This window comes from Coenobita brevimanus, chromosome 19, assembly GCF_032717465.1.
Source record: "Coenobita brevimanus isolate Jiangsu-jjx chromosome 19, ASM3271746v2, whole genome shotgun sequence".
Classification (NCBI taxonomy): domain Eukaryota; kingdom Metazoa; phylum Arthropoda; class Malacostraca; order Decapoda; family Coenobitidae; genus Coenobita; species Coenobita brevimanus.
This window is the reverse complement of record NC_136972.1, coordinates 19789215-19815507: the sequence shown is the minus strand read 5'-3', so window position 1 is coordinate 19815507 and position 26293 is coordinate 19789215.

The following is a 26293-nucleotide window of genomic DNA, read 5'->3' as shown; positions in this document are numbered from 1 at the left end:
CATTATCTCTCTCTGTTCCGTAACAAAATATATATATATATATATATATATATATATATATATATATATATATATATATATATATATATATATATATATATATATATATATTTTGCCAAACAAAGTAGTAAATATATAAAACTGCTTGTGATATTATGCAATTTTGACGTTTATGACACGTTTCATGTGTCAAAAATTGCTGATTTAAAGCAAGTTTCAAATCACTGTTTTAAATCAATTAAAATTGTGCCAATCCTGTTTGTAAGTCTAAACCCTGACAGTCAGTAAATATGAGCTTATCTTACCTGTGTTTAGCTGTTGATATCCTTGTACTGTGCCAGAGGTGGAGTCAACATAACAAAGTTCTATTCTTTTTTATCACTATGACCAAAATTCTGGTTACTGTCATAGAACTTAAGCCTGCCATACAAAAATGTTGCATCAATTAAACGGCCCATATGTTTTATTTTTTCCCAATTCAATACTGTGCTTCAGTATTGCAATAGCCTTAACAGCACTGACACACTGTGTCCCAGACGACCAGCAAATTTAGTGTAGGAAAGTGTACTGCATTTTGTTTGAGAAATCCTCTGAGGTACTCAATACAAGTATTATAATTCAAAATACAAGTACAAATAATGTATCAGCAAGGAAAAGATTATGTTTAGTATGATTATGATAGGTTACTTAGGGTAATTAGGTTTGATCTGGGAAGTTTTTGAACATTTTTTGAATGAAATTGATTTTATTCAGTATATTACTTTGGCGAAATCTGATGCAATGTGAAGCATTTTAATCAGCGAGCACTATTTTGCTAACCTGTATCATGTTCTAATGAATGTCTCCTCTTTGGCGTACAGTATATAATTATAGATTTGCTTTATAACTGTACCTACCTTTGTCGTCGCATAGTTGTGCAACGATTGCCGAACACACCATGATTAACGAAAGCTCAACACTTGGTACTGTTTTGTCTCCCTCTCACTCCCCCCACTTCACTCATATACACTCTCCTCGTTAGTCTCTCGCTCTTCATATTTTCCAGATGGTCAAACCACCTCAATGTACTTCTAACAATTTTTATCACATCCACTTCCACACCACTACACTCCTTCACTTCCTCATTTGTCAGTCTGTCTCCCCATATAACTCCATATGCTCAAGTAACTCATATCCACTGCTCTCGCTCTTGACTTCCGTCCTTCCAACAAGGTCTAAGCTTCGCTTCCATACGTTTCAGTTGGTATCACAGCACTACCATACAGCAACTTTTTTACTTCCCTCCTTTCAAAGAACCAGCAACCTTTCTTCCCTGCTGAATCCTTATAAAATAATCTACCCAAATATTACCTAATCCTACATAAATCACCATTACCGTACAAAGTAACATATTCTAACCCATCAGAACAAAAGCTAAGATAACCTAACCAAACACTTTAAACCTACTGTTATCCTAACTGTACCTAACAATTCAGCCTAACATAACCTCCTGTTGGGAAATGGGAAACGAAATCTAGTCCACAAAATAATCGTCAGGAAATGAGATATGGAAAATAACAAGGAAACAACATCACACAGACAAATGAAATGAGTAGGCGATATCATTTATGCCCATAAAAGTTGTAAAAAGGGACACAAATGAAATGGGAAGAGTAAATGAATGGAGATACATTTGGGTAAGCCCCTTCCCACATGGTGAAAACAAAAAATAATTGTTAAGGGTTAAGGAACATGATGATAATAATGGGGAAAAATTCAGCTGGAAAAAGTCATTTACAACCCTGAAAATAGTGACAAAAGTACAGAAAACAAACTAGCTCCTAAACCGTGGGGTTGTTTTTGTCTGACTTGCATGTCTCACGGGCATGTTCGCGCTCCGACAGACTCTTTAAAAATATTTGCCAAAAATCAGTTATTAGTCCTAGAATATTATAATTAAATATGCTTATGGCACATACCTTCAGCTTTCTCCTGGGATGTTTGTTGAGCCTTCGTCGAGTACCGTAGGACTTGTGGAGACCTGAAGTTGGGTAACGAAGTCTCCACTTTACACTTCCCGACAACCCATAATATGATTACCACAGCCTGATATTATCACTAGAAACACTATTCTATGATTCTCAAATAGTTTGGAATCCATACTCCAAAAAAAAAAAAAAAACTGTGAAAGCAATGAAAATTAAGAGCGCGTATGACCTTCCCACTTGACATCGTTCGCCGCTGGTGTTTTGCCATTTCTTATTCATAAAAACACTCACAGTTTATATTTCTATTACTATATAACACATATACATCTACAGTCATTATCCATAAGTTTCCTTCAGTAACAGTAGTTTATTGTCACTGTAGGCATTCAATTTCTCTTTCAGTAAAATACGTAGCATTCGCTTACTCGTCCTGTATACTAGCGTTGAGAGTGAATGTCACTTTCACCTTCACTTTCATAACTCATAGTATTCATACATGCTAGAGTGAAACTTTCACTTTCATTACTCCTAGTATATATACTCGTATTCTTATATTACTACTCAATTACATTTCTGTTTACATTCTCTATTTTATTTAAATTATTTACATTTCTATTCTATTTACACTGTGTTATGCAGTCACTTGCAGTAACTTATAAAACTATTTTCCACTGTTCACTTATATTTACATTCATTGCTATCACTGTTTTACTCACCAAATAGATCGTAGTCACTGTCTATCATTTTCATTGACAAATTAGCCAGTTCACGTTCCACAGCAGTCACTTACCCCTTTACCTCTTTCCACACGAGGTTTAGTAGGGGGTAGAGGTCACAGGGCCCTTTGCATGGGGCTAAAAAGCGGTGCAATTGGGCTGGCGCGAATCCGACGTGCTTTCACCTTGAAAGATGACAGTGAACTGAATACAGTGTGGTGGCCTGCCCAGGGGAAGTGCAATGCTGCCAATGTCAACGGGGTGAAAGCTGCTAATATATACACTATGAAATGATTGGCAGGAAATCTAGACAATACATAATAAATTAGGTAGTTCCAGGTGAATGTAAATATCACTTAGGCTTCTCCCTTCCTTTCTTACATATATTTTTATTACGAGAATAGATTATACGGCATATTTCAAGGGGAAATAAAGAGCGAAAATTAGCGAACGAGTGCATGTGAGGTGTTGTCAGGTGATAATTAGCCAATTCCAGGTGTATGGCACTATCACTTACCTTATTTCTTTCTTGTATATATTATTTGGTACAAGAATAGGGCATAGGGCTTATTTCAATGGATGAAATCAGTGGAAAATTCCAGGGAAGATTTATTTAGTATAGCACAGCTGGGCAGGTGAGAGGAGAGGGTAATGGAGGGAAGGTAGGGAGGGGAGTCAAGAACAGGGAGAAATGGCTAAATTGTCAACAATGGATAGGAGTACAGATGAGATTAGGAGTGCTGACTAGTGTTGGACATTGGCAGTACTGATAGATGATACAAACCACCACTTGAAAGCCCAGGCGAATTCAAAATAACACAGAATCACAAAAGTGACACCCCGCAGTATGATCCCTTGCTCCCAAGCGTCACGAAAGTGACGCCCCTCGGTTAAGGGGCTAGAGGAATATGAACTGAATTGGTAAAGTCCTTCTGCTGCTTAAAGTAAAGCGTAACAAAAAAAAAAAAAAAAGTGTGAAGCAATGGATAAAAAACCCTGGAGACTTTTGAAGTATAGGCTTACTGTTTAAAATGAAATAAATTGGTTACATCTGATATACTGTATCGATCCTATGTGGCAGAGCTACACTGAAACTCAAGAAGCAAATAATTGACCCACTGTGTCCATACCTCTCAATAAGATCTTTTTTTCTGCCAAAGACCTTTTCATTTCTTGATTTTCACTTGGCTTTGGGTTCAGCAAGAGTTCATGATCCATAACCATCTGTTGCTGATTGCCCTTTATTCTCAGCTCGTTCGCTCCCTGGGATGGACGCCATGGCAACACATTGACTTAATCTTCACTCTCAGTGTTCCGTATTTTGGTCAAGTTGTTCAGTAGCTTATTATGTACCCTACCTTTCGTCAACTGCGTGTTGTCTTCGTCTGTTTTTGTGATCATTGTTAGGGGCCTTTTCTCAAATCCATGACTGTCTCTCTAATGCGCATGCATGAGTGTAATGGAGAAATGTAAAGTAATAAAATTTACGGACTAATAAATTTCGGGTAAGACAAGCACTGTCATAACGAGAATCGGTGTTAATAACGAATTATGATCGGAACTTCATATTTGTATGAGATTGGCTATAATATCCAACAACACAAATACAATTTATGCAAAGAGAAATTGTGAAGAACTAACATTTAAGTAACGAGTCTACGGTTGTAACTCATGAAATTGCACAGATTCAAAAGACCATTCCGACTGGTTATGAGTTTTCTAAGTAGTATTTTACTACTACTTAGAAATGTAATGGAGGTGAGGAGTATGTGTGGAGTGACGCGTATGGATCGAGTGCGAAATGATGAAGTGCGAAGAACTGGAGTTGTTCGGGAGATGGCTGGTAGAGTTGAGCAGAGGGTGTTGCGATGGTTTGGGCATATGGAGAGAATGGATAATGAGCGATTGGTGAAAAAGATAACTAGATCTGATGTGAGAGGTGTAAGGTTGAAAGGAAGACCACGAATAGGATGGATGAACAGTGTGAAGGGAGCGTTGGATGCGAGAGGGATGTCTGTTGAGCAAGGAAAAGTGGCTGTGCATGACAGAAATAAATGGAGAGAAATTGTGAATGAATAAGTGATGACGCAGCCCTGAGGGGATATTCTCCCGCATTTGGTCTGATCAGCTAGTCAGGTCAGGTGTGGGTAAGGGGATGGGTTTGTTATGATGTGGCAGGGGTAAACCAGCTCTGCTGTCGGGCCCTGCTGCGGATGTCACTGATTGTATTGCACAGTTGACCCTTGTGTGGTGTGGTGCGGTGAGGATCTGTCCGTTCTCCCCTTGGGGCTAAGATGCGAATGAATGTGTTTGAATGGATGAGCAAATGGGGAGTGTGTCGTCCTGTCTCGGCTACCTCCCTTTCCTTGGGGGAAGCAGCCTAGGTATGTAGATAGATTTTACTATTTTCAATGATATATGCCATTACTATATCTCGCATTTCAACCAAGGAGTAAAAATAATCCAAAAACTTTACACGCATGGTATTCAGCAAAGACCTGCTGTAAGACCGGGTTTGAAATGACGGTATTCTGAAAGTCTCCCATTTACTGAACGTTTGTAAACCTAAATGCCATTACTCCTGTAGATACGGTACTAAAATTTCCCAAATCCCCAAGCAGATTTTTTTTTTTTTTTTTTCACTCACCATCAGTTGCTTCACTATCGATATTGTTGAGAAACGGGATTTGCTAGTTAGGTAGTGCTGGAGTATTCCCGATGCTTCTTGTATAGTTCGGTTACGTGTCAGAGTTGCCAGCTAGCCTGCTGTTTGTGAGCGTAGTTATTTTTTAAGTTGTGCATTAATTTTTGTGCTTAGTTATTTTTTAAGTTGTGCATTAATTTTTGTGCTCTTTTTCTCTATAATGATTTATTTATGTGACTATTAAATTATGTACTTTTATCTCAGGTTGTATGCTAAATAATTTGGAGTGTTATGCAGTGTTTTTGATTGGCGATATCAATGGAAAGTAGGGAACGTGAAGGTGGATGTAGTAGTTGGTGAGTGGGGTGTGCCTGCAAAGGTGGATGAGAATGGCAGTGCTCTAGTGGACATTTGTCCCGGGAGGGGGTTGGTGATAGCCAATACCCTCTTCAGGCACAAAATGATCCACAGGTATACGTGGCAGGTGATGAGAAGGGTGGATTGTGAACTGAATGGAAGGAAGACAATGAATGATTATGTGTGTGTGGATGATAGGATTTGAAGGTGTGTAATGGATGCAAGAACATATAGAGGCTGAGGGAGAGGACTTTCTGACTGCCACTTGGTGGTGATGAGAATCAAGGTTCAAATGAAAATGGAATAGAAGGGAAGGACAGGAGAAAGTAGTTCATAAAGGAGGGTGGAATGGTTACAAGAGGATGGAAAAAAAAGCAGAATGTGAGAGAGAAGTGGAGGAGCAATTGGGTAAATATGGATTGAAGCAGATGGGGGAAGTGGGAGGTGTGTGCAAGATATTCACAGAGGAAATCCGTGCAGCATGTGAGGTGGTGTGTGGGGTGAAGAGAAGGCGAAAGGGGGTGCAAAGAACTGCATGGCGGAATGAAGATGTGAGACAGGCTGTGGCACAAAAGAAGAAAACATATAGTGAGTGGCTGAGAAACAGGGGTGTGAAGGAAGTTGACAGACAGAGGAGAAAGTTATATGTACAGTAGAGAGGAAGAGAGAGGTGAAAATATTAGTATAGAGGGTAAGAAAAGAGTGTGTAAAGTGGAGGGAATGTAAAAAAAATTTCTGGAAAGAGGTTAAGAGAGTTAGGGTGTCAAAGAAGTTAGTCGGGGGGTGTATGATAAAAATGGTTGATTACTGGTGGAGAAGGGACAAAAATGGGCAAATGGAGAGAACAGTAAGGAATTGTTGAGCATAGAGAATGAAAGTAATCTAAGTGGCTGGGAAATGGCTGGGAGATGGAGAGATGTGAGAAGAGAGGCAGAAATCAGTAGGACGGAAGTAGTGGAAGCAATGAAGTCAAAATGGGGAAAGCCCCAAGAATTGATGGAGTGTTTGGTGAAATGCTGTAGCATGGGAGAGAGATAGTAGTAGAATGGATGTGGAAGATGTGCAGATTGGCCTGGGAGGAAGGTAGAGTCCTGGAGGATTGGAAGTCAAGTATAATTATTCCCCTGTACAAAGGAAAAAGGAAAAAAGAAGTGTGTGGTAATCATAGGGGCATTTGTCTTCTTAGTGTAATAGGAAAAGTAGTTAGTAAGATAGCCTACTTATTGACAGAGTCAGGGAATAACAGAGGAATTAGTTGGAGAAGAGCATGGAGGTTTCAGGAGGGGAAGAAATTGTGTTGATCAGATATTCATTCTTAGGTCTTTAGTGGAAAAGTTTCTAGGGAAAAGAAAGAAGATGTATTTGGCCTTCATTGATTTGGAGAAAGCATATGACAGGGTGGATAGACAAGGATTGTGGAAAATATTAAAAATATATGGAGTAAATGGGAAGTTGTTGAATGCCGTGAAGAGTATGTACGAGGCTACTAAGGCTGCTGTGGATAGGGATAGTGAACTGAGTGGATTTTTCTGTTTGAAGGTTGGATTGAAACTGGGATGTGTCATGTCTTCAGGGTTATTCAATCTGTATATGGATGGGGTTATAAAAGAGGTACAAGGTAGGGCAATGGATGTTGGAGTGGCCCTAAAGAAAGAGGGAAATGTTAGGAAACACCCTGTACTATTGTTTTTAGATGATACTGAGTTGTTAAGTGAAGACGAAGGGGAGCTGCACGGCTTGGTGAATGAGTTTAGGAGAATAAGAAGAGGAACCTAAAGGCGAATGTAGGGAAGAGTAAAGCTATTCCCCTCGAGAGAAATTAATTCACAGAATGTACAGTTGGGCAAGTAGAAAGTGAAAAAAAAAAAAAAGATGGAGTATATAAAAACATCTGGTAGTTCCCTGTAGTAAGCCCACATATCTTTATGAGTGAAACATTCACAGCCTAGAGCCTGTGTCAGTAGACCGTGATTGGCTGAACTTTTGGGTAGTGGTGAAGTAAATATTCTCATCATATTATACTTAAATAAAGGTTAATAACTAATAAGTGGTAGGAAACAGTTCATAGAGAATGAGTTTAGGAGAGTGTATTTAATGAACGAACGTGGAGTATAATAATGAGCGTTAGCAATCTGTAAAACATAGTTGTCAAAATAGTACAGAAGAGAAGCGCTTCAGCTGGTAGTTTCGTTTATTCATGATCTTTGAAGCTGCTGAAACGAAGCCTAGTGAATCAGACTAATAGATGTTGACATCTAACGAAGACAACAAGCAGTGCTTTCTTTACCGAATCTAATATTGATATTATATTTCATTGATTTCTAGGGTTAATGCGCTCTATGACACATTATGTCTATTAAAATGTGTAAGCAGCAAATACTAAATCTATTGTTTCCATGTTACCTTTTATATTTCTTCTCAATATAATATATTGAAATAGGAAAAAGAGACTGCGCCAGGCCAGAAAGACCTTGTTGCGCAAGGGAGAAGGAAATTTAGAGGAGGGAAAGCAAGCACGAGGGAAAAAGAAGGAAAGGAGGGAAGGCTGAAGAGGTAAAATGGATTGACTCTGGATCGAAAGGGCGCCCAAACCCTTTAACTATCGCACACATTTCTGAAGGCAATACCCCCCAACGGGGTTCATCTTAGTATAAATGCACTCCACTGGACACCAAAAAGTATAGTCAGATAATCAGTAACATTCATACATTATGAAATGGTTACCTTAAAATTCTTCCCAGCAGCTCCACTTAATTACTTTCACGTCCATGAGATGCATGCAACATCGTTTTGTAACATCAAATAGGGAGTAGATGACCAAATATCCAGTTTTAATTTGCATTATCTAACCAACACCGATCCCTCCTCCACACCTCCACATTGGAGGACAGAGTAGGAAAGAGACAGCAATGAAGACAGTGAAATGGAGAGCTTGCGAAATAGGTAACTAGCGTCAATGAACACTGGCAGCCATGGGACTGTCTCCTCATTTGAATACCCAATTATATTGCTTGACGCTAGTCATTCCCCGGATTGAGGTTGTTAAGCCCGTCCACACTATCGGGCAGTGACTAGCGGACTGTGCTCTCATCGGGCACAGTTTGTAGGGCATGACTGTGATGTTGTCCACATTGCTGAGTAGGCTAGCTGGTCAAGCAGTAAAGTCGGCCAGTTGTCAGTAGGTGGTTGGCAGCGCTTGAGTGTGGTATCACTATGCGCAACAGCTGAAAAGAAAAAGCAATAGTTAGGTATAGCACATTAATTGTTGCAATTGTAAAATATAAATAAAGTATAGCGTGCAGAGAAAAACATTCTTGTTAAAGAGCCAACTTTTTGAGGATGGCAGGGTTGTCGGCCCATGCCCGGCGCCAAACCACCGGAAGGTGTCTGGTGATTTCGCTCGACGAAGGGCATTGGCAGTTCGCTGGTTTGCCCGTCAAAGTTGCCACAATGTTTTCGGTGACGAGCTTATCACTAGTGCCCACCGGGCACTGCCCGATGGTGTGGACGGGGTTTTAAGATCATATGCTTGCTCTGATTTGTTGCATAATTTTTGTGTATCACTTACAGGCATTCACTATCGATTGCCAGGATGTTTACCGTGTGCGATATAGCTATGAGATATCTCACAACGGTTTTACCTCCTTTTAACATTTCCAAGAAAATTCATAGCAGTCATTCAATAGAGCATGTATTTTAATGTGGTGAAAATTAATACAGGGACGGCATGGCAATCAATTATGAAGGTTTACTTTTGCCTAACATATATTTGACACTGTTGACAACTGTTCACCTCTGATATATCTCATCATCGGTAGGCATAGAACAAAATCACAGTAATTTACAGTAAACTTATTTCCTCTACCAAAATATTCATGCCTCATAACATTATAAAGTAATGTTCTCTCCAGAGTAACATGTGTGATCTTTATACGACAAACAGATAAACAATACTCCCGTTTTATTTAGCTCTTCAATTGTCCCTTCTTTCCTTTCTTTTTCCCTCATGCTTGCTGCCCCTCCTTTCTACCTCCTCCTCCCTTGCGCTACAAGGTCTTTGTGGCCTAGCGCAGTCCTCTTTTTACTGTTTCAATATATCATATTAGGAAGAAATATAAAAAGTAATATGGAAACTTTTTTTTTTTTTTTTTTTTTCCGGCCTATCAACCATTGGGGCCGAAGCCCCTGGTTATTAAGGCCGTGTATATATATATATATATATATATATATATATATATATATATATATAAAAACATATATATATATATATACATTTAAACATATATACATATATATACAAACATATATATATACATACATACACACACACACACACACACACACACACACTTCCATGCATACATACAGACACACTTTCATGCAAACGTACATATATATATAATAATTTTAATCTTATTTATTTATTTTTTTTTTTGTATTTTTATTTTTTTAATTTTTTCTTGGTTTTTTATTTTTTATACCTTATATTATAAAGGAAAACTAATCTAAAGACCCTAAAACTAATCACCTAACAGACAAATCGCTAACCTATACTAAATCCTACAGAGACAAATAGCTAGACCTACACTAATGGTAAAAATACCTCGACTAACAGAACACCATCGACTGCAGATATGTAATGCCTTTCTACATTACATACCTGCACTCATCACCTGGTGACTGTCAGTCGAGGCACAACCTAAGATAGGGGACATCAATATATGAAAGGGAACCAGACGAGTCAGGAACATTTCCATATACGTCAGCTGTCGTCCCTAATTAGAATAACTTAGGCAAGATAATATAATGTATTTACATAATTTGTACAAAAAGTGAAGAACCTCGCCCAGCAGACCACCATCGACTGCAAGTGCCCAATACTTTCCTATATTGCACACTTGCACTCATCAGCTGGTGACTGTCAGGCGAGGAACTTGGCTTAATGGGACATCTATATTTGAAATAGATCGGTGGGAGGAGGAACTATTTAAAATATGTCAACTGTCAACCCTAATTAATATTACAATATATACATATTTACTCTTCATAAAAACCATAACCACGCAGTAAAAAAGTCACATCACTCTGATCAGTCCGGTCTCTCTCAAGAAAGCCATCAATTTATCAGTCATAACAATGTCCCCATCACCCAGGATGGTGGAAAGGGTGAAGGGGACGTCTACTGCGCCGCAGTAATTTATAAGTGAAGCACGTTCACGAATAAATCGCCGACAGCGCAGGATGATATGACTAATTGATAACACCGCATTACAGATGTCACTATGCGGTGGGAAGCGTCTTTCCATATATGGTTTTATGTGGGTTACAATGGTGGCATTAAGCCGTAACCGTGCCAACACTTTTTCTTCTAGGCGACTGGGACGGTTGGCAGTGTCCCAGTCGCCCAGGTACGGCTTACAAGTTGGAATATTTAGTCTGGTCCACTGACCTTGCCACAGAAGATTTATTGATTTCTTTCCGAGAGATAGACTCGACCGTAGATCACGAGGAACGTTCCAAGTCTCCTCGAGCTCTACAGCCGACTTTGCAAGTAAGTCAGCCTGCTTATTGCCGTAGATACGACAATGACCAGGCACCCAGATCAGCGTGAATGACTTGTTGCATGAATGCAACTTATTAACGATGCGGCCCTGGATCTCATGAGAGTCCGTAGTGCAAGATGCAATTGCCTGAAGGGCTGATTTTGAATCTGAAAATATGACAAATGAGTCATGTCTAGAATTGAGAGCATAGTCTATGGCTTTGTCAATAGCAAAAAGTTCTGAAGTAAACACAGATGTATGAGTCGGCAACCGATACCTGAGGGCACATTCAGTCGACCACACACTTGCACCCACACATTCACTTGACTTGGAGCCGTCGGTGTACAATTGATGGGACCCCAAGTGACGAACAATGATGTTACGAAAGAAGTGGTGGACCTCCGCCTCCGGCGCCTTGGCCTTTGGTGCTGGGAGCCATGTAACATCGACTGTAAAGCCGGGTGGCTCCCAAGGCGCTATATTTTTAAGCACCAACTTGTCACAGTCACTGGGGTCCACATCAAGCTCCTGAGTCAGTAAGTGGAGGCGAGCGGCAAGTGGCCGACGCACCCCCCGTAGAAGGTGGTGGTATTGACGCAGGGCGGTACAGGCCACATTGCTGATATTACTTTTTCTTAATGTCCTTATGCCGTAGGACAAGGCCAGGTGGTCACGGCGAATACGGAGGGGAGGCACATTCGCCTCCACTTCCATACGAGCTACACGGGTACACCTTACAGCTCCAAGACACATTCGCAAGCATTTATTCTGCAACACATCCAATCCTTTCATCGTGGCATCAGATGCCGAGCCATACACCTGTGCGCCATAGTCTAGCTTTGATCGAATAAGGGACTTATACACCATTAATAAAGATTTTCTGTCGGCTTTTGGTGTAGTACCCTCTAGGTACTTGAGGACATTTAACGGTTTATCACAACGAGCAAGCAAAGTATTAACGTGAAGTTTAAAATTCATTCTACGATCAAAATGTATTCCTAAAAATTTTACAGAATTTTGAAAAGGTACCGCCAGATTATCCAAAGTTAAGCACAAATTAGGTACGTTACGATTAGTGAAAACTATAGCGGCACACTTACGGACGGAAAACTTAAATCCCCACTGCAAGGCCCATTGGTGGACGGAGTCAAGGGCTGCTTGAATCCGCCCAGCCGAAAATTGTGCATTACGGGAAGAGTGCCATATTGCACAATCGTCAGTGTAGAGTGAGTATTTAAGATTCCTCGGGATGGGAGCTGATGACAGAATATCATTGATCATAATACTAAATAAAGTAGGACTAAGCACACTTCCCTGTGGCACCCCGTTTTCCTGGATAAATATATCCGATCTTACGTTACGGGGCAATTTGACAGAGAAAGTTCTGTCCCTTAAGAAATTTGAAATAAAAACAGGCAAATTTCCTCTTAATACATAAGCATAGAGCTTCATTAATATACCGTGTCGCCAGGTCATGTCATAGGCTTTATGGATGTCCAAGAACATCCCTATCATGAATTCTTTATTGGCAAATGCCTCTGCAATACAATGCTCCAAATTCATTAAATGATCTAGTGAACTTCTGTATTTACGGAAGCCACATTGTTGATCATTTAACAAATTCTTCGACTCTAAAACAAAAAGAAGCCTATTGTTAACCATTCGTTCCATGACCTTACATAGACAAGAAGTCAACACAATAGGACGAAATGAAGTGGGATTCATAAGACGACCAGCCTCTTTGGGTATCGGTGTAAGTGCGCAAAGTGCCATGAGTTTGGGAACGTTCGAGACGCCCAAATCTCATTGTACAATGCTAACATCTTAATCAGGTTGTCCTGATTAAGATGCTGGATCATACCGTACGTGATGGTGTCTGGTCCAGGGCTGATGTCTTTACAGGATTTAAGGGCAAGGAGCAGTTCATCTAGCGTAAACTCTTGGTTGTACGGGGAGTTTACGTCTTCTGTGGCAAAGTCTAATATCTGTAGCTCAGCCGTGCGTTTATGATGTTGGAAACGCGGGTCATAATTGGCTGAGCTACTTAAATGAGAGAAACTCCTGGCGAGGATGTTAGCAACGTCCACGGGGTCGTCATAGATGTTATTATTTACTTGCAAGGTGGTAATGGGGAAATATGGGCCTTTATTATTTAATATTCTTATGGTGGACCAGACTTTACGTAATGGTGTTGTACGAGTCACCGTGGACACAAAGGACCGCCAGGAGTCACGTTTGGCCCTTCTTATTATTCTCCTTGCCTCAGCCCGTGCCTGTTTGTATGCAATAAAATTTTTCTCAGAGGGCTGACTATCAAAAATCCTGTATCTCCTATTGCGTTTTCTTAATGCTTGTCGGCAATCCGGCGTCCACCAATGTGCTCTATGCTTCGCATGAACTGTAGAAGTCTTGGGAATAGCAGCCTCAGCTGCGTGTAATATGGAAGTAGTTATATTTTCGACCTTAACATCTATGGTCTCCCCAGATACATCTAAATTGGCGATCCTTGAGAAGGATCCCCAATCTGCTTTCTTATAGTTAAATTTTGGAGGTGGAGGGTCCGAAATGATGTCGCGTGTATAAGAAAGACAGATGGGTAAATGATCACTTCCCAAGAAGTCGTCATAAGGGTCCCATGAGAGATCTTGATGTATACCAGGGGAGGCCAAAGATAAGTCAATGGCCGAAAAGTTACCAGTGCGATCATCTACACGAGTCGCTCTACCATCGTTCAGAAGACAGAGGTTGGACTGTAGTATTAGGTCGGCTACTTGCTCCCCACTACCATCAATCCTCAAGCTACCCCATTGATAGTGATGGGCGTTAAAATCGCCCAACACTAACTTATTTCCAGGCAGATGTTCAACTAGTGAATTTAAAGCATCACTATCAATGGGGCCATGTGGAGGACAGTACAGAGAGCAAAAAGACAGATACGTGTTATTAAATTTTACTCTGCACGTGACAGCTTCCAGAGTAGAATTTAGAATCACTTCCGTTTGTGGGTGTGATTTGTGTGTGTAAATGGCAACTCCGTGACCTTCATATCTTCTATACGAGTGGTAGTGTCTGAACTGTGGAGGATCAGGATGATCCTCGAGGCGCATCTCCTGTAAACAAACAACGTCTGGCCTGTGTAGTGAAAGCAAGATAGCTATATTATGTAACTTATTCCCAATACCTCTACAATTCCACTGCAGTATAGTGAATGCGGCGGTTTAAGATTTTCGAGGGTGGCCAGTGTGCTTAGTCTTTTTATGCCCCCCGCGACCAGGCGAGTGGCTACCGGGGGACCTTTCCCGGTTCTTGTTCATGGAGACTTCCATATTGTCATCAATGATAAGGCTCCCAGACTCCACCGAGGAAGAGCTATTCTTTCTCTCCCTCGTTGGACCAGGAGCGGGAAGGACATGAGGACGTGACTGCTTAGTGAGGGGGGTCAAATTAATTTTGTCAGACTTGTCAGGCTTCTGTTTTGGCCGCACTGACTGCGAAGGAGCAGCGGCAGCCTGAGAGTATGATGTAGCAACAGGGATATCCGTAAGAGAGTTGGAACGTACAGGAGGCTTAGACTGAGAGGTAGGGCGTGGAGCACGAGGAGCGAATGTAAGGTCAGTCTGTGTCTCAACGGTGCACATCACGGGACAGGACACAACCGCCGATGCATAGGAGACATTAGGCTTGGGAGTTGCATGCAACTCCTTCACCTTCTTCCTAGCACCGTAAAAGGATATGCCCTCAGTCGCTTTCACTGTGCAGACCTCTTTCTCCTCCTTCCACTTGGGACAAGCCCTAGAGGAAGTGGAGTGAGCATCCTTACAGTGAAAGCAGCACTCAGTCTCGGATGTACAGTTGTAAGCAGAGTGACCTACAGCCGCACACTTGCCACACACGATGTTGGAAGCCCGACAAGCCTTTTCATGATGTCCATAGAGCTGACATTTTGAACAACGAAGGGGATTCGGGATGTACGGTCTTACATTTACAATTTCATATCCTACTTTGACATTTGTAGGTAGCAAAACTTTGTCAAAAGTGAGGATAACAGTGGCTGTCTTCGTCCTAACGCCTTCCTGATAACGAGTGATGAATCTGGCATCAATTACATCCTGCTGAGCAAGTTCCTGTATGATTTCTTCCTCACTCATCACCATGAGATCCCTGCAAGTGATAACACCCTTGCAGGAATTCATGGATGTTGGGATCTTGGCCTCGATATCATGACAGTGAAACTTACGCAGCTTTAGGAAGTCTTTAACCTGAGCTGAGTTGAATGTCTTTACTAGAAGGTCTCCATTTCCAAGTTTTTTTACTTGTTCCACCTCTCCCGCACAGTGGTCAATCACCTTCTTGACAATGAAGGGATTGAGTCTGGACAGAGGAGTGGAACCTAAAGCATGCAGTGTCACGTAGGTCGCATTCTCAAGGGGAACGTCAAGTGGGGATCGAGTCTGGCGTCCGTCAGTCTGGGGCCGGTCAGTAACGGTAGGAGTGTCGTCAGGACTACCTCCCCCCCTGAAGGGGGAGGAGGCAGTAGGGGGGTCCATCATAGCTACCACTTCCCCCGTAAGGGGGAAGTGGGAAGAAAGAGAAAAACAACCAAGGGATAAATTGCCCGGGGAAAAAACACCTAGTCTGAGATTACCTATGGAAACAATATATTTAGTAACAATTTACTGCCTACGCATTTTAAGACGTTATGTGTAATAGAGCGTTATAACCCTAGAAACTAATGAAATATCAATATCAGATTAGTAAAAGAATACATTACCCGTTCTCTTAGTTAGGTTATCTATTAGTCTGATTCACTAGGCTTCGTTTCAGCAGCTTCAAAGATCATGAATAAACGAAACTACCAGCTGACGCGCTGCTCTTCTGTACTATTTTGCCAGTTACGTTGTACAGATTGCTAACGCTCATTATTATACTCCACGTTCGTTCATTAAATACTGTGGTATTCTCTATGAATTGTTTCCTACTCACTTACATATAAAATGATAATATATGCTTCATCACCGCTCTAAAGTTCAGTCAGTTACTTTCCCACCTGACACAGGTTCTAGGCTGTGAATGTTTCACTCATACTGATTCGTGGGATTACTACAGGGAACTGCCAGATGTCGCCAGATACCCTATTATTTATTTTGCACTTTCTACTTGTCCAACTGTACACTGAGTTTGGATGAAGAGGAAATGAAAAATGTGAGTGCATTTAAGTACTTGGGTAGTGTGATGAATAAGGATGGAAGTTTAGAAGGTGAAGTTCTTGAAAGGGTACAGCAAGGAAGAAAGGTTGCTGGTTCCTTGAAACCAGTGATAAGAAACAGGTAAGTGAGCATGGAAGTGAATGAGTTACTGCATGACAGTATTGTGATACCAACTCTAACGTATGGAAGTGAAGCTTGGACCTTGTTGGAGGGACGCAAGTTAGGAGTGATAGCAGTGGAAATGATTATTTAAGAGAAGCACGTGGAGTCACATGGAGAGACAGACTGACAAATGAGGAAGTGAAGGAGCATTCTGCAGTGGATGAGGATGTGATAGCAAGCGTTGGAAGAAAAACATTGACGTGGTTTGGCCATGTGGAGAGGATGGAGGGTGAGAGACTGAAGAGGAGAGTGTACGTGAGTGAGATGGAGGGGGGGAGAGAGATGGAGGGGGAGGCCAAGGATGGGATGGAGGGATGGAGTGGAGAGGTAGATGAGAGAGGGGGGGTGTGAGCTGGGAGCTGAGTATTGAAATAATGGGGGACAGGGCGACATGGAGGCGATTTGTTTCTGGCTACCCCTTACGGGATTAAGGCGTCTGGCAATAGATAGATAGATAGTTATGCAGTGTAAGAAAATCTGGCATGTTTTGGATGTCTCTGATTCGATAACTGTAGGTGCTACAGTAAACTAGAAGCATCGAGGGTAATGCAAGGCTATATAAGGATGGGAAAGGGACTAGAGCAGTTGCAGTCAGTTTTCACTTCAGTTTGAGTTTAATCCAGTGTCATTTCAGTGTCAGTGCACATTGTATGGCTCCGGTATTTGTCAAAACAGTGAAGTGAAGATGACCAGCATTAATTGTAATATCAGTTAGTGAAGGTTGTATAGCTCCGGTACTTGTGAAAACAGTGAAGTGTAGTTGGCAAGCATTAAGTATAATTATTTTGAATATAAAGACAGCAAACTTAAGAAGCCAGTGTTTATTTAGAATGCCTGTGCTGTTCTGTGTTGTTGTACAATGAAAGGCTCCCTCTAGGAAGAACAACTCACTGGGCAACGTCCTTCCAATACTGAAGTACTGCTTTTGGAGCCTGTGTCAGTGTCGGACAGGGACATAACAGTGGTGTTTGGATTGTGGATCATATAAGTGCTGCAGTAAGTAAAACCTACGACATGGAGGCGGAAGGTGTAAAGATGAGAAGCCAGGTTAGGCAGGATGAGGTGTGACTGGCTAATCATGAAGATATTGCAAGCACAAAGTGTACAACTCCAAGCATAAAGTGTACAAATACAAGCACAGAATGAAGGACAGAAAGAGCTCAAGAATGAAATTAAAGAAACATCACAGGCACAAAATGTAGAACAGAAAGAACGATTTGAACGGCTTCAAGAGGCATTACAGGAGCAACAGAGGGAATTGCAACTGTGGATGCAAGGACAGCTAGACATTTTCATGTGGGAAATGAAGGAAGAACAGGAATAACTGAAGGAGGAAGTAAATGCTGAGCTATGGCTGCAGAAGTATGAGGTAAGCAAGATAGAGTGCAAACAGCATGTAGATGACCAGTTGAAGACAATTAGTGAGGGAACTGTGATGCAGTGCAGACAGCATGCAGATAACCTGTTAAAGTATGTAGTCGACCATATGAATATAATTAGTGAAAAAACTGAGGCTGTTAAGAAATATTGAACTGCTGAGCCTCAGGGTAATGTACAGCGAGCATATGAAAAGAATGGACAGTGTATGGTGAATATTGATGGATCCCAAGCATCTATGGGTAGCATTACAGGGCTGAATAATCAGAATGCAGAAGTTTAAGTCCTGAACTTAATTATGATGCCCCAGTTTTTAGGCCCCAAACCAATGAAGAGCATGGCTATAATGGGGATCCAATTAAAAAGAAACCTCAGGAATTTGATTATAGAGTATCTTGGGATGCTTATCATGCACAGTTTGACCTACTTGCTGATCACAATGGTTAGGATGATAGGCAGAGGACAGTGCAGCTTGCTACAAGCCTCAAGGGTGTCGCAGTCGAGATTGTGGACCAGATGTCAGTAGAGGAGAGGAACAGCTATCAGTTCTTAGAAGAAGTACTGAAGCGCAGATACGGGACCATGTACCAGACTGAGGTTTTCAAAGCAAAATTCCAGACCTGTATACGGGCTTGAGGCGAATCCATACAACAGGTTGGTCATGACCTGGAGAGTATTGCATACAAGGCGTACCCTGAAGCAGCACCTAACCTGTTGGCTATTCTGAGTGACCAGTTCATCGACGCTCTTGACAGAGCCGAGTTGAAAGTGCAAGTGAAGCAGGCACAACCCAGATGCATGCAAGAAGCACTAGCCAGGGCTCTAGAGTTTGAGTTCTATGTCAGGCCCAGTACATCCACTTTTCAGGCAGCTTGTAATGCAGGAGTCAAAACAATAAAGGGTCAGGTACCTGAGGAGGAAAAATTTGAAGAAAGTTGCTGGTGCTGTGAAAAGCCAGGACATAAAAAGGACTGCTACAAGTGGAAGAGGGAACAGGAGAAAACCGGAGGAGGTTGCTGGTTCTCTGGGAAGCCGGGACACAAGAAGGACGATTCTTACAAATGGAAGAAGCAAGAACAGAACAGTGAAAGGAAATCTACAAATTTAACCAATGTATGTCGGACATGTAGTGAGGTGGAACAATTCAGTTCTGAGTGTCCAAAGAAGAAAAGGGGAGGATAAGAAGAAGGCTGGAGAAGACCAGAAAAAAAGCAGAAAACTAGTGGAGGCTGGTGTCGAGGGGCAACCACCAACTGGATTTTCCCAAGTAGTCACACCAGAGGAAATACAAGAGAACTGTAATTCATGGTGTATGAGTACAGTAGATGATTCAGCCTCAGAGCAGACTTTTGTGAGGCCTGATGTGTTACATCATCGGTATCTGCCTGAGTCATGAGAACAATTGTGTGGCGTAACTGGGCACTGCGCAGGACCAGGGGGACCCTTGGATGTCATGAATGAAGTGGCAGAGCAAAAGGCCACGCTTCCCGTGTATGTAGCCGAGATGGAGGATCCTTGCCTACTTGGTCTGGACTATCTGATGTCCATGGGATGTGAGCTGCACTTCTGCTCCATGAAGGTTAAGGTCCGAGGGAAGTTGATTTCTGTCACGGCAGTGAGATGTACCAGTTCTGGTGGTGAGGTGAGGGTGCTCTGCACTACAGTGATCCCCCCAAGATTAGAACTATTGCTCCAGTGCAAGGTGAGTGGCTCTTCTGACAGACGTGTAGGGGTAGTGGAGCCTGATGTATGGTGCGAGACAAAGGCCGAAGTGATGATGGGGAGAACTTTGTGGAAACAGGTGCAAGTGAAGTGCCGGTTGTGGTGGCCAATTTCTCCCATGAGACAGAATATCAACAAGTTAAAAATTGTGGGACTGTGCCAGGCAGTGGACCCTGAGTGTCATCAGTGGAAAGCCTGTAAAAGGAGTGTAGTCAAAGTAGATGGGTATCTGCCAGACCACTTACAAGACCTATTTTCAAGGAGTTGCCAATGCCTGGATGATTCAAAAGTGCTGAAGTTGAGGCAGCTGCTGACCAAGTTTCCTTATGTCTTTTCCACTGGAGACCTAGACCTGGGGTACACTGATCTGGTGGAGTATTGTATAGTCACTGTCAATCATCACCCAATTAAGCAGCCAGCATGAAGTCAAGGAGTGATAGAAAGTCCAGTATTCCTTGGCCATCAGTTGTTATTTTAGTAAGGAAAAAGGATGGCTCAATAAGGTGTTGTGTAGATTGTCGAGCCGTGAATGAAATGACAGTGAAGGATGCATACCCCTTGCCAAGGATTGATGACACGCTGGATGCACTCACTGATGCCAAATGGTTCTCCACTTTAGATATAAAAAAAGCAGGATATCATTAGGTCAAGGTTCCAGAGAAGGACAACAAGAAAACAGCCTGTTCATATGGGCGGGGTTTATGGCAAATTAAAATGAAGCTATTTGGCCTATGCTGTGACCCAGCTACTTTTCAGCATCTCAAAAATCGTGTACTGAAAGGCCTGCCCTGGCAGACAGCTCTCGTCTATGTGGACGATGTAACTGAGTTTGGACGGACTTTTGACTAGGAATTGGAGAGGCTGTCGAAGGTGTTCAATAGGATCCGAGCTGCGCACCTTAAGATTAACCCCAAGAAGTGCTACTTGTTTCAGAAGAAAGTGAAGTACCTGGGACATAAAGTAGGTGAGGGCAGTGTCTGCACTGATCTAGAGAAAGTGTCAGTTGTGAAATGCTGGCCAATTCCAGCTTGTGTGAAGGAGGTATGGATCTTCCTGGTTTTATATACCTACTACTGGCGTTGTCATGGATTTTGCAATGACAGCTGCACCTCCACACAAGTTGTTGGGGAAAAGGCAGAAGTTTGTGTAGACTGTAGTAATTCCAAAGACCTTCGATAAACTCCAGCATGCATTGGCAAGCTCTCCAGTATTGCCGTACCCAGATCAGGGTCACTCATTTATCCAGGACTGTGATGCTAGTGACCCTGGTATTGGTGGAGTCCTGTCTCAGAAGAAGGATGACAAGGAGTATGTGGTGGTGTAGTACAGCAAGAAGATCAGCCCACCAGAGTGGAACTACTGTGTGACCCATAAGGAGCTCTTAGTAGCAATGAAAAGCCTTGATTTCTTCCACCCCTACTAGGGGGGCGCGGTAGCACAGTGGTAGCGCGCTGGACTTGTGATCGGGGGATTGCAAGTTCGAGCCTCGCCCGGGCTGCCGTGCCGGGAGGGGTAGCTCCCTCCTGTAACCCTAGCGGGGCTATATAGTCCAATACAGGGCTTAGCTCGGGGGAACTCCATTTCTCCATTTTTTCCACCCCTACTGTACTTGTATGAGTCCTACTTCATCATCAGAACAGACCATGGAGGACTGAAGTGGCTGAAATCATTAAAGAATCTGGAAGAATAATTAGCATGCTGGCTTGAGAAGCTGGACCAGCACAACTATGAGGTGCAGCACCGTCCTGGGCAGGCATGTGGCAATGCTGACAGCTTGAGCCATCAGAATGCGACCCATAGTGCAGACATTGTAGTAAAAAGGAAGACTGTAGCAAGAAATGCAGCTGTACTGCAGTGACAGGGTCATCATCAGATGAAGAAGACCTGAAGAGGATGCAGATGCAGTTGCAAATATACAACCTGTGCTAGAGTGGCTGCAGCAGAGTACAATACGACCATCTTGGGAAAGGATTTCCAGATTCAGCTCTGTGACTAAGAGCTGCAGGAATCTGTGGGATGTTTTTCGTTTCAACAACAGACTACTGGAGCAACAGTGGGAGACAACCAAGTATTGGGAACCAGTGGTTGAAGAAAATGAGGTCCAAGATCTTAGATGAGCCCAATAACCAGATCATTAGTGGGAGCCTGGGAGTGAAGAAGACTGTAAGCCAGCTGTGAAAGAGGTTCTACTGGATTTATATGCATCAAGATAATTGAAGAGTGGTGTCGAGCCTGTGATGTATGTTGCGACAAGAAGGGACCCAAGAAACGTGGTTGCACCTCTTTCCAGCTGTACTAAGTGGGTGCACCGATGGAAAGAGTCACGGTGGACATTGCTGGATCTCTGCCACTCACTGAAAGACGAAACCAGTATACTGTATATGTGTCGCCATGGACTACTTCACAAAGTGGCCACAAGCCTATGTCATGTGCAATCAAGAGGCCGTGACTGTTGCTCAGGTGTTGGTTGACCAGTTTTTCTGTCGTTTTGGGATGCCACAAAAACTACATTCAGACCAGGGTAGAAACTTCGAGTCTTCTGTGTTCCGTGAGTGCTGGAAGTTACTGGGGATCAAGAAGACCAGGGCAACCCCACTAAGGCCACAGTCAGATGGAATGGTGAAGAAATTCAATTGGACTCTGGGACAAGAACTGCCCAAGTGCTGTGTTGAGGGACAGAGAGAATGGGACCAGAATTTAGCTGCGTTGTTGATGGCATATCGGTCTGCATCCCATGAAGCTACTGGCAACACTCCTGCATATCTGAAGCTAGGCCACGAGTTACATTTACCAATTGACTTGTTAATGGGAAGAGCACCTGGTGAAGAGCTGCTAACAGACACCTCCAGCTATGCGAAGCATCTTCAGGAAAGGCTGGCTGAGGTACACCCATGGACCAAAGTTTCAGCACCCCCTGGACAGGTATTAAGGCTAAGTCAGGGTAGCAGATGGAACAGACGTTCGGACAAGGTAGTGTATCAGGGTGGTAACGAGACTAAGGTTCACTTTTCATGAGCTCAGTCTCAAATTTTTCGTGAGTCACCTACGTTTTCCACCGACAGGCTTCTACAATTTCTTTCCAATACTCTTCATCTGCCCCTTATATAACCCTTTCATGCTCCGGTGTTACACTTCACATCTGTTAACTATTATTATGTGATTTTATTCAGATTACGGAGGGTCTATGGAAGTCAGCAGAATTATTTAGTCAGTCTGTAGCCTTTTACCTTCCCCAGAGCCTTCCTAGGCTGTATAAAATCGTCTGATGATAGTCAGAAGTTACTAAATGAGTCAGGATCCTGAAAGGTTATTGACGGCTTCTATATAGTTTTCTTTTTTCTTTTTTTTTTATGCATAGCTTCCATATTTAATTTTAACCATGTCTCAGTGCCATAAACTCAGAGTTACTAGGTGCTTGTTCTATGTTATATACTTAGTTTCACAAACTGAGCATCTGAGCGAAAGATTTTTTTTTTTTCTTATTTACATGTGATACAGCGATCTAGTTCATGACCATAGACTAACGTATAGTTTATTAAAATTATAAGACATAATAAGCCGTTATATATCTTAGCCACTAAATATGTTGAAACAAGTAGGGTTTACATATTTGTTTTATTGTTGATTATATCAATACCTTACTTAAAGCATCTGCTATACACATTACCAATTACATTTTTATTAAGTTTATTTGTGCAGAGATAATTAAATACAGTAGCATATCCTTGTGTCAACAGCTTAATATTTTGTCCATCCCCCTTCTGCATCAATAACCTCCTGCAGACGATCTGGTACCGAGTCTACTAGCTTGCTGCAAATGTCTGGGCGTCGTCTTACGGCCTCCCATACTTCTCTGGCCTTTGCTTCTACGCATTCCTTTGTCATCTCGGGAACCTCCTATTCCTGGACCATAATCCCCCAAAGATTTTCTATGGGATTGCAGTCACATCCCTTTGTAGGCCAATCCAGTACTCGAATTTCTGGGTGCTGTGCAAACCACTGTGTGACTGCTCGGCTGGTGTGTATGGGAGACCGATCCTGCACCATTGTGATGATATCAGGCTCTGCGAGGGCGTATGCGCGAATAGACGGCAGTAAAGAGGTTTCCAATATATTAATATAGTCCTCGCTGTTAAGGTGACCATCAATTTTTACCAGTTCTCCAGGACCACCCCACCACATCCACCCATGAAATGACACCGTGACTCGGCCACTTCTTCCCCTCTCGTTTATATGTCTGGCCTCATACCTAGAGTTTGCTGGTCGCCAACACTGCCTGCCATTCGCTGTCACAGAGGAGAAGCATTTCTCGTCCGTGAAAATCACATTTTGCCAGAAGTCATGGCCACGATGAACATACTGTTGAGCGAATTGTAGTCTCGCTCTCCTGTTGGCTTCTGTCAGCACCTCCTTTATGGCTGGAACATAGCAGTTCAGTCCCGCCTCACGCATCCGGCGTCTCGTCGTTACAGGGTGACAGTGGAGGGCCAGGTCTCGTGTCAGAGCTACTGATGATGATCTGGGTGCCTGGGAGACAGCAGCAAGGATGCGCTCGCAGTCTTCTTGGGAAGTGACACGAGGGCGGCCAGATCTCGGTCTTGTTTTAACATGCCCCTCACCTGCAGGGATTGAAAAATTATCAATCAGTTGAAATATATGTGATAAGTAATATTGTATTATAGTTGTAAATTAAAGTATTTTTTTACATTTTGATGAAATGGTTCGTAACTCTAGAAAAGGATGAAAATGCTAGCTTTGGTTAGTTAATTTGTAAATAGGATTTTGCGGCATGTGGCATTTTTAGTCTGTCAAAAATTTGCAGAGGCTGCCTGACACTTCCCCACCTATAGCTTGGTGATGTAATTCTAGGTCCAGAATCCTCTTATGAAATTATTCTCATTCTGTTTGCCAGTCCATTTTGCCTAACAAATCGCAAACTTAGAACATTAAAAAACATTATTTAAACTATGTATTTTCTCCACCTCACGAGAGTAGAAAGGTTAGTTTAGACTCAGTTCGTCGAGGGTTGAGGGCGAGAGGGCCAGGAAGAATGAGAGGGGGGAGGAGAAGTGAGGTTTAGAGAGAAGGGAGCGGGAAGGGGAAGGAGGGAGTGGGGAGGGGGGAGGTGGAAGGGAGGACGAGAAGGGGGAGGGGGAGGAAAGTTGGGAGCGGGTGTAGGAGAGACGGGAGCAGGAAGGGGAAGGAGGGAGTGGGGAGGGGGGAGTTGGAATGGAGGATGAGAGGAGGGGAAGGTGAGGAGAGTTGGGAGGGAGTGTAAGAGGCGGGAGCGGGAAGGAGGATGTGGGGAGGGGGGAGGTGGAAGGGAGGATGAGAGGGGGGAAGAGTGAGTGAGAGTGATTAAAAGAAATATCTACTGGCGGCGCAACAGCCAGGTCATATGCCGCCGAGCAAGGAGAAAAGAGGAGGGACAGCAAGCACAAGGGATACAGAAGGAAAGGAGGGACAGGTGAAGAGCGGAAAGTGATTGACTCGGGACCAAAAGGGCGCCAAAACCCTTTGAGTATCGTTCACACTTCTGTAGACGATAGCCCCCTACGGGGGAGGGGAGGAGGAGAGTTGGGATGGGGGGGGAGGAGAGTTGGGATGGGGGGGAGGAGAGTTGGGATGGGGGTGGGAGGAGAGTTGGGAGGGGGGGAGGAGAGGAGGAGAGTTGGGAGGGAGGGGGAGGAGAGTTGGGAGGGGGGGCAGGAGAGTTGGGAGGGAGGGGGAGGAGAGTTGGGAGGGGAGGGAGGAGAGTTGGGAGGGAGGGGGAGGAGAGTTGGGAGGGGGGGAGGAGAGTTGGGAGGGGGGGAGGAGAGTTGGGAGGGAGGGGGAGGAGAGTTGGGAGGGGGGGAGGAGAGTTGGGAGGGGGGGAGGAGAGTTGGGAGGGGGGGGAGGAGAGACGAGAGGGGACTGACAAGACTGAAGGGATGGAACACAAAGGACTAGGAAGGACATCCAAACTATTACTGAGCTATTGCACCTTACGGGGCAGTTTGATTCACACTACTCGTACTCAGGCGAACCTGGGCATTCATGCTCATATATAATATTACACACTGGAAAGTCTCATATGGTATATTTTGGATAATCCAGTATTTAGTTATTTCCTAAATGCATTGAAATGGTTTCACTTTGACTGAGGTGACATTTAACGTATTTCTCATTAAATATTATTACATTCTATTACTCGATTCATGCTCACCTTCAAACCTCCTTATCCATCGCCTGACAGTGTTCTTGCTGATCCCCATGAGCCGGCCTATTTCACTAATTGAGGTTTCAGCTTGATAGTGGCCCACTATCAGGGATCTTCTTGTTATCACCTCCGGCCGATTGGCTCGAGTGTTAGGTGGGCGTTGCCACGCACGGCCTTGTCGAACATCCATTTCTAATAAGAGAAGACATTCTTTATTAATGGAGATCTGTCTTTTTATTTGGCCATGGATTGAATAGCTACCAAGTCCTCCAAACTATGGGAAGAAACAAATGACAAGTGTTATTCACAATTATTACGCTATTTCTAGTGCAGTTGGGTATATTGAACGATGAGAACGATATCCAAAATTCGAAAATGGATATTAGTCGGAATCGTTCG